General features: G+C 38.4%; 1 non-coding gene across 1 annotated transcript; it reads left to right on the forward strand.

The window, feature by feature from the left end:
- The first annotated feature begins 12099 nt into the window (after positions 1 to 12099).
- LOC122054402 lies at positions 12100 to 12201 on the forward strand. Its single transcript, XR_006132718.1, has one exon. It is a non-coding gene; the product is annotated as a small nucleolar RNA R71 (small nucleolar RNA).
- The last annotated feature ends 430 nt before the right edge of the window (positions 12202 to 12631 follow it).

Genomic DNA, 12631 nt, shown 5'->3' on the forward strand with positions numbered 1-12631 from the left:
AGTCCCTACACATTGGTCCACAACATGTTCAATCCTTGCAACTCTCATAATCTCAAAAGGTTGTATGGATAAAGAAGGTGATTCTTGAGATGCTGGTTCCACAACACAGCTCCCTACACTTCCTTTCATAACATCATCATCAACACAGGCATCAAAAAAAAAACCAACATCAATATCCTCAGTGGGAGAATCATCTATAGGAGGATCACTAACTTCATTTGCAATTTTAAGTTGATCTACCACATCACATTCATCATCAGAAAATTCAATTTCATCATAACACCCTGTAAACCCAGAAGGTAAATCTGAAAACTTGTTAGCCACTGCATTATCATCACAATCCTCATTTGAAGAGTCCTCATCTTCATATACATCTAGAAATCTACACTCAACCATATTAATGTCACAGAATTTGCCAAAGTCTTCATTTTCATTGACCCTTCCTTGCCTTTGTGGAAAAAGAACCTTTAGTGAAGGTCTTGGGAAAGGTACTTCCTTTTTCCCATATTCCCTTTGAGCTTGCGGAGGAGGTCCAATTTACTTATCTAGTGTAGATGTGATCAATCATTGAGGGAAAGGTACTTGTGGCCTTTGGGAACTTCCTGGAGCAATGAAACTGAGTTCTTGAGGTCTTCTATTGTTCTTCTCCTCAATTCTAAACAAATCCTTCTTCAGTAGTTATTCATGATTCTTGCCACTTCTCAACTGAATATCATTATCATTTACACTAGATCTTATCTATGTAGGAGGAAGGTCTTCCTTGAACTGTTTTGAAACTATGCTATTGATCTTTTCCCCCAAATGTTTGAACTCCTCATTCTGTGACTTGTGAATTTCAACATTCTTGGGTGGTTGAACTGCATTTTGTTTGTGTAATGCCCCGCCCCTCCTGCTAAGGCGACAGGGGGTTACTTGGACACATACATACTTACTTAACACAGCGGAAGTCTTACTTAGAGAAATTAAAAGCTTTTACTTTAAAATCACTATGGACATATAAAAAAACCACATAGCATACTTAACATGATTTTTGAGTCATAATACCCAAACACATGATTAATGTCATGGAGTCAAAATGAAATAACATAAACATGGCATATTTCTTTATTAACAAAAGCAGGTCTTTCCCTTTCGCCAAGCCACTACCACATACATCCTTCTAGCCCCTCCTGCTACTCCCCTAGTACATCCATTCCTTGCCTTTATCTGTGGTACAAGAAAGTAAGCTGTGAGCACTCATGGCTCAGTAAGTTCCTTACCTACTCACAAAAACCGTATAGCATATCAAAATCACAAGTCAAAATGCATGGAAACAATTTATCATATCAAGCAGCATATCATGGCATATCGTAACATAATCATCATAAAGTATCATGGCATATTCTATCATGAACATCAAATGAATCCTGACATAGCATAACATCATCATAAATATCATGGCATAATCATAAAGTATATGTAAAGTGAATTCCTAAACATGTATCATGAAACATATGCAACATGTCTTTTGAAACTTATAATATACATACTTAAACATAATCTCAACATGATTAGGGCCCCGGCTTGTACCACATACATAAATGCGCGCGTCCTATGTAGGTCCAAGGTAGCAAGTCTTGAACCCTACAAGGCATACATACTAGGCCCGTTTCTTAGTCCATCGACCTAGGGGCACTTAGGAGCCCATCCCTAACGAAACTCGTTTCTTAGTCCATCGACCCCGGGGCGCTTATGGAGCCCACCCTTGGTACAAGCCATACATAAAGTAAAGTAGCATGTCATACATATCATAGTTCTTATCATTTCATGCATAACATATTTCTTAACATATCATAAAACATGCATATTTGGGCACACAACACATGCATGGATCATAAGCATACGTAATGAACATGTCATTTATCATATCATAAGGCATGCATATTTGGGCACACAACACATGCATGGATCATAAACGTACATAATGGACATGTCATTTATCATATCATAAAGCATGCATAATTAGGCACATAGCACATGCATGGGTCATAAGCATACATACTGAACATATCACTCATCATAGAAAAACATAATCATACATGGAATCATTTAAATAACATCTCTTAATTCATAGCATAGCATGTGAGGCACATCTAGGTCACTAAACCTTTTATGGCTGAAAGTCAAGAGTAGGGACATGATCTCTAGACAACATACAAACATAAGAATCTCATGATAACTTCACATCCTATCATAAGAAAGATCATAAGCATGTTAACCTAAATTTTTAAGCCCTCCTAGGTTTCTAATTCTTTCATGGCCGAAACATTCATGAAGAGCAATCAAGTTCTAAGCAACATGCAAACATGAAAGCCCTAAATTCATATCACATCATATTTCATAAGGGACAACTTGAGCATGTTTAATTTGGGTTCTAAGTTCCATAAGCTTCTATCCTTATCATGGCCAAACCCTAGCAAGCCTTATTCTTGGTTACATGTAGCATGAAAGTGTTGAACCTTAAGCCAATATCCTACACATTTCATGAGGAACATCATAAGCGCATTTGGTTCAAGTTCCAAACTTCCTAACCCATTAACTCAAGGTGGCCGAAACATATTAAACATGGAAACAAGGTTTCTAGTGGCATAAGAGCATGGAAAACACAACTACATTTCATAGCATTTATCACAAGAAACATCATAAGCAACTCTAAGTTGGGTTCTAAATTTCCCTAGGCCTTTACACCAATAGGAGCCGAAACATGTGAGCATGAAAACTAGGTTTCTAGTGGCATAAGAGCATGAAAACTACAACTACATTTCATAGCATTTATCACAAGAAACATCATGAGCATATCTAAGTTGGGTTCTACATTTTCCTAAGCCTTTAGACCAATAGTGGCCGAAACATGTGAGCATGGAAACTAGGTTTCTAATGGCATAAGAGCATAGGAACCACAACTACATTTCATAGAATTTATCAAAAGAAACATCATGAGCATATCCAAGTTGGGTTCTAAGTTTCCCTAGGCCTTTAAACCAATGGTGGCCGAAACATGTGAGCATGGAAACTAGGTTTCTAATGGCATAAAAGCATAGGAACCACAACTACATTTCATAGCATTTATCAATAGAAACATCATGAGCATATCCAAGTTGGGTTCTAAGTTTCCCTAGGCCTTTAAACCAATGGTGGCCGAAACATGTGAACATGAAAACTAAGTTTCTAGTGGCATAAGAGCATAGAAACCACAACACATTTCATAGCATTTATTACAAGAAACATCATGAGTAAACTTAGTTTAAAATCTAAGCATCCTAGCCCTAAAACTTAGTGTGGCCGAAAGTTACATGTAACTAAATTTCTAGGTATCAAGCAACCATAAGAACATCAAACTAGTTTCATATCATTTCATCAAGAAGGTCATGAGCATCTTAGACTTGGTTTAAACTTTCCTAGGCCTCAAATCACAACATGGCCGAATCTTCATAAGTATGAAATAGAATTTCAAACCAACATAAAAATCAAGGCATAACATTTTAGCTTCATATCTTGTCTTAAGAAAAATCATAGCATGCTTAGTTTTAGGTTTAAAGCTCTCCTAGGCCTTTAGTTCTTCCATGGCCGAATATTCATGAGCATGAAAAATGGAGTTTCAATCAACATACAAGTAAGAGAAAAAGTTAACAACACCGTCTTCATAGGGTACATAACACAAGAACAAGGGAGCATGTTTAGTTTGAGTCTTTAGCTTACCTAGTCCTCTTGTTCATGCTTGGCCGAGAGTCTAAGGTTCATGGATCTAAGTTCTAATTAATCATTCTAGCATGGAAACATTAGATTAACCTTCTACATAAGATACATGTCACAAGAAAAATAATAAGCATATCTAGTTTAAAATTTCTTAGACTCTTCCTTTTGTCTTGGCCGAAATTTCCATAAAGCAACCCTAGTTTTTCTTTAGCAACCTATCTTCATGGAAAACCATATGAGCTATTGTACCACAGGTGAGGGGAAGCTTACCTAGTGTTCACTTGTTAATCCTTAAGGAAATGGTACCCTTAGTGAAGAGGAAGAAGAGAGCTTCTTCTTTTAGCACTCCTTTTTTATTTCTCTTGCTTGGAAGGGTACACCTTGAAGACTCCTTCTTTTATCTTAGTTTTCTCTTAGGAAGAAGACCTAAACTCGGCTTGTGGTGATAAGGGAGAAGAGCTCTAGTTTCGGCAATGGTGAGGAAGAAGAAAGAAAATGAAGTCCTTTTCTTTCTTTCCTTTTTATGCTAAGTGGGTGGAAGAAACAAATATGAATTTTGCTTCCCTTTCTCCTTAATTCATGTATATACTTTTCTAATGAGAATATGTCCTCATTAATCTCCCTTAACTCTTCTCATCCTCACTCTCTTAATCCCCACGAAAATAGAGAAAAAAATAGAAAAGACAACTTGTCTTTTGCTTACTCCTTTTCTTTACCAAGAGGTAAACAAGAGGGAGAAAGATACTTGATTTTCTCTTGTTCCCTCACTTAATTATATCTTTACTTTTAACTACAATTCCCATCATTTTCCATTCATATGTTATTCATTATCCTAGTGGTTATCATACATAATTTTATTTCTATCCTTTGTGAGAGGTTCAAGGTTCAAACCTTCACCTCTTCTTTTTATTTCTCTTATTTCTTTTTCTTTTGATTCTTCTTACTCTTATGCTCTAAAGAAAATAACACCCATATACTTATCTTATAGTTTTGTGGGTGTTACAGTACCTCATACCTCATAGAAAGTTCATCCTCGAACTTAAAATAGCTACGTCAGGTGGTACCAGACTTCCTGCTGAGTGCATCGGCTACCTTGTTTGCTTTACCAGGGTGATAAAAGATCTCGCAGTCATAGTCCTTGACTAGTTCGAGCCATCTGCGTTGTCTCATATTTAGCTCCTTCTGCGTGAAGAAATATTTTAGACTCTGGTGGTCTGTATAAATCCTGCACTGAGCCCCATATAAGTAATGCCTCCATGTCTTTAGAGCGAAGACCACAGCTGCTAGCTCTAAATCATGAATGGGGTAATTCCTTTCATGTTCTTTGAGTTGTTTAGAGGCATAGGCAATGACTTTGCCATCTTGCATAAGTATAGCTCTGAGTCCTAAAAAGGAAGCATCGCTATACATATCAAAGTCCTTGTTGCTTTCCGGAAGAGTAAGAATCGGAGCACTGGTCAGTCTCCGTTTCATTTCAGTAAAACTTTTCTCGCAGTCGTCCGTCCATTCATACTTTTTATTCTTCTTGGTGAGAACTGTCATCGGGGCTGCTATCTTGGAGAAGTCCTCTACAAATTTCCTGTAGTAGCCTACTAGCCCAAGAAAACTTCTGACTTCACTGGCGTTCTTTGGCCTATTCCAGTTGCTTACAGCTTCAATCTTATTTGGATCCACCATTACTCCGTCCTTGGAGATAATATGACCCAAGAATGATATTCGATCGAGCCAGAACTTACATTTGGAGAATTTTGCATATAGTCATTTTTCTCGAAGGGTTTGCAATACAATATTCAGGTGTTCGGCATGCTCTTCTTGGGTTCTCGAGTAGATGAGAATATCGTCAATGAAGACAATCACAAATTTGTCGAGATACACCACAAATACCTGATTCATCAAATCCATGAACACAGCAGGGGCATTTGTCACTCCAAAGGGCATAACTACAAACTCATAATGCCCGTATCTTGTTCGAAAGGCTATCTTTGGTATATCCTCTTGTTTCACTTTCACTTGATGATAGCCGGACCTTAAGTCAATCTTTGAGAAGACAGTTGCTCCCTTCAATTGGTCAAACAGATCATCGATCCACGGAAGGGGGTATCTGTTCTTGATTGTCGCATTATTCAGGGCTCGGTAATCTATACACATTCGCATAGACCCATCCTTCTTTTTCACAAACAGTACCGGAGCTCCCCATGGAGAGTGACTAGGGCGAATAAGTCCCTTGTCAAGTAACTCCCGTAGCTGTTCTTGAAGTTCCTTCAACTCAGTCGGTGCCATCCGGTAAGGTGCTTTAGAAATTGGTTTAGTACCCGGAACTACTTCAATCGTAAATTCTATTTCTCTATCAAGTGCTAATCCCGGTAGTTCATTAGGGAATACTTCCGGATAGTCGCATACTACTCTGACCTCTTCTAGCTTCTGGCTTCCGGCTTGTCTTGTATCAACCACGTGCGCTAGAAATCCATTACAACCTTTGTCTACCATACTTTGTGCCTTTACCGCTGATAAGAATCTTTCAGTTTCTTTCCCAGATTCCCCAATAAATTCAAACATCGGTTCCGCTTCAGGTCGGAAGACTACCTTCCTATTACGACACTCGATTGAGGCGCCGTACTTGCTCAGGAAGTCCATGCCCAGTATAATGTCAAAATCCCGCATGTCAAGTACTATCAGATTGCAGTAGAGTTCTCTGTCTGCGATTCGGATAGGTACGGCCCGCAGCATATGATCCGATGGCATAACTTCCCTGGATGGTAGGGTTGTTAAGAACGTACCATTTAGTGTTTGAGGTGGTATGTCTAATTTCTTTGTAAATGGTGTTGAGACGAACGAGTGTGTCGCCCCCGTATCAAATAATACTAACGCATGCTGATTAAAAATAGGTAGCTGACCTGTAACGACAGTAGAGGCGTTCGCCACGTCTTCACTAGTAATCGCGAAAACCCTGGCATTCGTCGTCGCTGGCGGGGATTCCAATCTCCCTTGGCTGATCGAAGTCCCTTCTATAGCAGTTTGCATCTAGTGTAACTGTGAAGGGGCACTCTTGTTCTGGTTATTCTGCTGGAATGGTGCCTGAAACTGAGTAGGACAGTCTCTGGCCAAATGTCCTTCCTGTCCGCAATTATAGCATTTTCTTGTACCTTTGTGACATAATCCGGAATGCAGCTTCCCACAAATAGAACACTGGGGGTATCTCGGTTGCTTATTCACTGACCCACTTTTTGCATTTTCCCACTGCTTTCTTTTTCCGGTAGAAGTTCCTTTCCAGCCTGGTTTGGTACTCTGGGGTCTCTGTCCTTCGGCTCGTGTCTGACCTTTATTCTCCTTCATTGCTTTCTGATAATGTTCCGTAATCAATGCACTGCTGACTAATTCCTCTGTAGTCTGCGATCTATTAACTCCGCCGGCCACGTTCAGTGCTATCTCAGGTCGAAGCATCTTTAGCATCAGTCTAACCCTTTCTCTTTCTGTACGCACTAATTCGGGACAAAGGCGTGCAAGACGGTTGAAGAGCTTTACTGCTTCGTTCACTGATAAATCACCTTGCCGGAACTCGGTGAACTTGTCGTAATGCCGGTTCGTCACTTGCGTATGGAAGAACTCTTCAAAGAACTCTGTCTCGAAGTCCGTCCAATTCATCAGATTAATTTGCCTCTTAGCTTTAACTCTTTCCCACCACATTCTCGCATCTCCGGAGAAGCAGAAAGATACGCATTTAATCTTCTCTGATTCGGGCCAGTCCAGTAGTTCCACTGTGCTTTCTACTGTCTTGAACCAGGCCTGGGCATCCCACGGCTCGCAAGTACCCGAGAAGTTCTCCGGCTCCAGCCTCAGCCACTGTATTAAGTAGGTCTCCTGTCGAACCACTGGGGCAGGGGCTACCGGTGGTACTGGTGCAACTATTGGCACGACGGGCACTGCGTTCTGAATTACTGGCGGGGTGGTAGGAGTTCCTTGTTGACCCATCAAAGTCGTGATCAACTGTTGTTGTTCTGTGATCTGACGTTGGAGGTCGGTGACTACCTGAGTCAGATCTGGTGGAGTTACTGTCTCGTCTGCTCGGGTAGTGCGTCTCCTAGCCATGCTTATCTTCATTAAATAGCAACAAATTATCATTATTCCTATTTGACTGTCATAAGGTTATTCCTATCCTACCATCATGCATACCTAAACTAAATCAAAGAATAAGTAAACATGCATAATATTAAAGCATCAAAACAAAAATTAAATTAAGCATATAGAATCTTACTTAGAGCGGCAGGATGGAGGCTTGACATGTGTGTAGTGATTTGGCTAAACCTGGCTCTGATACCAAACTGTAACGCCCCGCCCCTCCTACTAAGGCGACAGGGGGTTACGTGGACACATACATACTTACTTAACACAGCGGAAGTCTTACTTAGAGAAATTAAAAGCTTTTACTTTAAAATCACTATGGACATATAAAAAAACCACATAGCATACTTAACATGATTTTTGAGTCATAATACCCAAACACATGATTAATGTCATGGAGTCAAAATGAAATAACATAAACATGACATATTTCTTTATTAACAAAAGCAGGTCTTTCCCTTTCGCCAAGCCACTACCACACACATCTTTCTCGCCCCTCTTGCTGCTCCCCTAGTACATCCATTCCTTGCCTTTATCTGTGGTACAAGAAAGTAAGCTGTGAGCACTCATGGCTCAGTAAGTTCCTTTCCTACTCACAAACACCGTATAGCATATCAAAATCACAAGTCAAAATGCATGGAAACAATTTATCATATCAAGCAGCATATCATGGCATATCGTAACATAATCATCATAAAGTATCATGGCATATTCTATCATGAACATCAAATGAATCCTGACATAGCATAACATCATCATAAATATCATGGCATAATCATAAAGTATATGCAAAGTGAATTCCTAAACATGTATCATGAAACATATGCAACATGTCTTTTGAAACTTATAATATACATACTTAAACATAATCTCAACATGATTAGGGCCCCGGCTTGTACCACATACATAAATGCACACGTCCTATGTAGGTCCAAGGTAGCAAGTCTTGAACCCTACAAGGCATACATACTAGGCCCGTTTCTTAGTCCATCGACCTAGGGGCACTTAGGAGCCCATCCCTAACGAGACTCGTTTCTTAGTCCATCGACCCCGGGGCGCTTATGGAGCCCACCCTTGGTACAAGCCATACATAAAGTAAAGTAGCATGTCATACATATCATAGTTCTTATCACTTCATGCATAACATATTTCTTAACATATCATAAAACATGCATATTTGGGCACACACACATGCATGGATCATAAGCATACGTAATGAACATGTCATTTATCACATCATAAGGCATGCATATTTGGGCACACAGCACATGCATGGATCATAAACGTACATAATGGACATGTCATTTATCATATCATAAAGCATGCATAATTGGGCACATAGCACATGCATGGGTCATAAGCATACATAATGAACATATCACTCATCATAGAAAGACATAATCATACATGGAATCATTTAAATAACATCTCTTAATTCATAGCATAGCATGTGAGGCACATCTAGGTCACTAAACCTTTTATGGCCGAAAGTCAAGAGTAGGGACATGAACTCTAGACAACATACAAACATAAGAATCTCATGATAACTTCACATCCTATCATAAGAAAGATCATAAGCATGTTAACCTAAATTTTTAAGCCCTCCTAGGTTTCTATTTCTTTCACGGCCGAAACATTCATGAAGAGCAATCAAGTTCTAAGCAACTTGCAAACATGAAAGCCCTAAATTCATATCACATCATATTTCATAAGGGACAACTTGAGCATGTTTAATTTGGGTTTTAAGTTCCATAAGCTTCTATCCTTATCATGGCCGAACCCTAGCAAGCCTTATTCTAGGTTACATGTAGCATGAAAGTGTTGAAACTTAAGCCAATATCCTACACATTTCATGAGGAACATCATAAGCACATTTGGTTCAAGTTCCAAACTTCCTAACCCATTAACTCAAGGTGGCCGAAACATATTAAACATGGAAACTAGGTTTCTAGTGGCATAAGAGCATGGAAAACACAACTACATTTCATAGCATTTATCACAAGAAACATCATGAGCATATCTAAGTTGGGTTTTAAATTTCCCTAGGCCTTTAGACCAATAGTGGCCGAAACATGTGAGCATGAAAACTAGGTTTCTAGTGGCATAAGAGCATGGAAACCACAACTACATTTCATAGCATTTATCACAAGAAACATCATGAGCATATCTAAGTTGGGTTCTACATTTTCCTAGGCCTTTAGACCAATAGTGGCCGAAACATGTGAGCATGGAAACTAGGTTTCTAATGGCATAAGAGCATAGGAACCACAACTACATTTCATAGCATTTATCAAAAGAAACATCATGAGCATATCCAAGTTGGGTTCTAAGTTTCCTTAGGCCTTTAAACCAATGGTGGCCGAAACATGTGAGCATAGAAACTAGGTTTCTAATGGCATAAAAGCATAGGAACCACAACTACATTTCATAGCATTTATCAAAAGAAACATCATGAGCATATCCAAGTTGGGTTCTAAGTTTCCCTAGGCCTTTAAACCAATGGTGGCCGAAACATGTGAGCATGAAAACTAAGTTTCTAGTGGCATAAGAGCATAGAAACCACAACACATTTCATAGCATTTATTACAAGAAACATCATGAGTAAACTTAGTTTAAAATCTAAGCATCCTAGCCCTAAAACTTAGTGTGGCCGAAAGTTACATGTAACTAAATTTCTAGGTATCAAGCAACCATAAGAACATCAAACTAGTTTCATATCATTTCATCAAGAAGGTCATGAGCATCTTAGACTTGGTTTAAACTTTCCTAGGCCTAAAATCACAACATGGCCGAATCTTCATAAGTATCAAATAGAATTTCAAACCAACATAAAAATCAAGGCATAACATTTTAGCTTCATATCTTGTCTTAAGAAAAATCATAGCATGCTTAGTTTTAGGTTTAAAGCTCTCCTAGGCCTTTAGTTCTTCCATGGCCGAATATTCATGAGCATGAAAAATGGAGTTTCAATCAACATACAAGTAAGAGAAAAAGTTAACAACACCATCTTCGTAGGGTACATAACACAAGAACAAGGGAGCATGTTTAGTTTGAGTCTTTAGCTTACCTAGTCCTCTTGTTCATGCTTGGCCGAGAGTCTAAGGTTCATGGATCTAAGTTCTAATTAATCATTCTAGCATGGAAACATTATATTAACCTTCTACATAAGATACATGTCACAAGAAAAATAATAAGCATATCTAGTTTAAAATTTCTTAGACTCTTCCTTTTGTCTTGGCCGAAATTTTCATAAAGCAACCCTAGTTTTTCTTTAGCAACCTATCTTCATGGAAAACCATATGAGCTATTGTACCACAGGTGAGGGGAAGCTTACCTAGTGTTCACTTGTTAATCCTTAAGGAAATGGTACCCTTAGTGAAGAGGAAGAAGAGAGCTTCTTCTTTTAGCACTCCTTTTTTATTTCTCTTGCTTGGAAGCGTACACCTTGAAGACTCCTTCTTGTATCTTAGTTTTCTCTTAGGAAGAAGACCTAAACTCGGCTTGTGGTGATGAGGGAGAAGAGCTCTAGTTTCAGCAATGGTGAGGAAGAAGAAAGAAAATGAAATCCTTTTCTTTCTTTCCTTTTTATGCTAAGTGGGTGGAAGAAACAAATATGAATTTTGCTTCCCTTTCTCCTTAATTCATGTATATACTTTTCTAATGAGAATATGTCCTCATTCATCTCCCTTAACTCTTCTCATCCTCACTCTCTTAATGCCCACGAAAATAGAGAAAAAAATAGAAAAGACAACTTGTCTTTTGCTTACTCCTTTTCTTTACCAAGAGGTAAACAAGAGGAAGAAAGCTACTTGATTTTCTCTTGTTCCCTCACTTAATTATATCTTCACTTTTAACTACAATTCCCATCATTTTCCATTCATATGTTATTCATTATCCTAGTGGTTATCATACATAATTTTATTTCTATCCTTTGTGAGAGGTTCAAGGTTCAAACCTTCACCTCTTCTTTTTATTTTTCTTATTTCTTTTTCTTTTGATTCTTCTTACTCTTATGCTCTAAAGCAAATAATACCCATATACTTATCTTATAGTTTTGTGGGTGTTACAGTTTGACAGGCTCTCTTACATTTATGGCTTGGACTTCTTGAATTTTTTAGGGAGATTCCATCCAACTTTTGTTCGACTATTCATGGAGGTTCAATGCGACTTGATCAATTAACATATATGCTTCGTCTACACTCTTATCCATAAAAGAACCTCTAGCTGATGAATCTAACAAACACTTATATGAGGGCACTATCTTTGTAGACCCTTGAATCTGTCCCATACTTCAAATAATGATTCTCCATATGCCTGAGCAAAATTTGTAATACAATTCCTCATATAAATTGTTCTACTCGGAGGGAAAAAATGATTCAGAAATTGCTTCTCCAATTGTTCCCAACTTGTGATGCTTTGAGGATGGAGAGAATATAACCAAATCCTTTCTTTATCCTTGATACTAAAAGGAAATGACATCAACGGAACTGCATTTGCTGACACTCCTTCACAATTCACCATACACTAAAGCTCTAGAAATGTCTTAAGGTGTAGATAAGGATTTTCTGATACTTCTCCTCCAAATTTGTAACCTTGTATCATGAAAATTAACTCTGGGTATAGTTAAAAATTTTCTGCTTCAATATGAGGCTGCACAATGGGAGGCATAAATCTTGTAGAAATAGGTGTTGAGAAATCTCTTAAGGGCCTGCTTGACATGTTAGTGCTCAAGAAAAAAAATTTGACTAAAAACAAAAATAAAGAATTAAAATAAAAA

This window comes from Zingiber officinale, chromosome 3A (genome assembly GCF_018446385.1).
Source record: "Zingiber officinale cultivar Zhangliang chromosome 3A, Zo_v1.1, whole genome shotgun sequence".
Classification (NCBI taxonomy): Eukaryota; Viridiplantae; Streptophyta; class Magnoliopsida; order Zingiberales; family Zingiberaceae; genus Zingiber; species Zingiber officinale.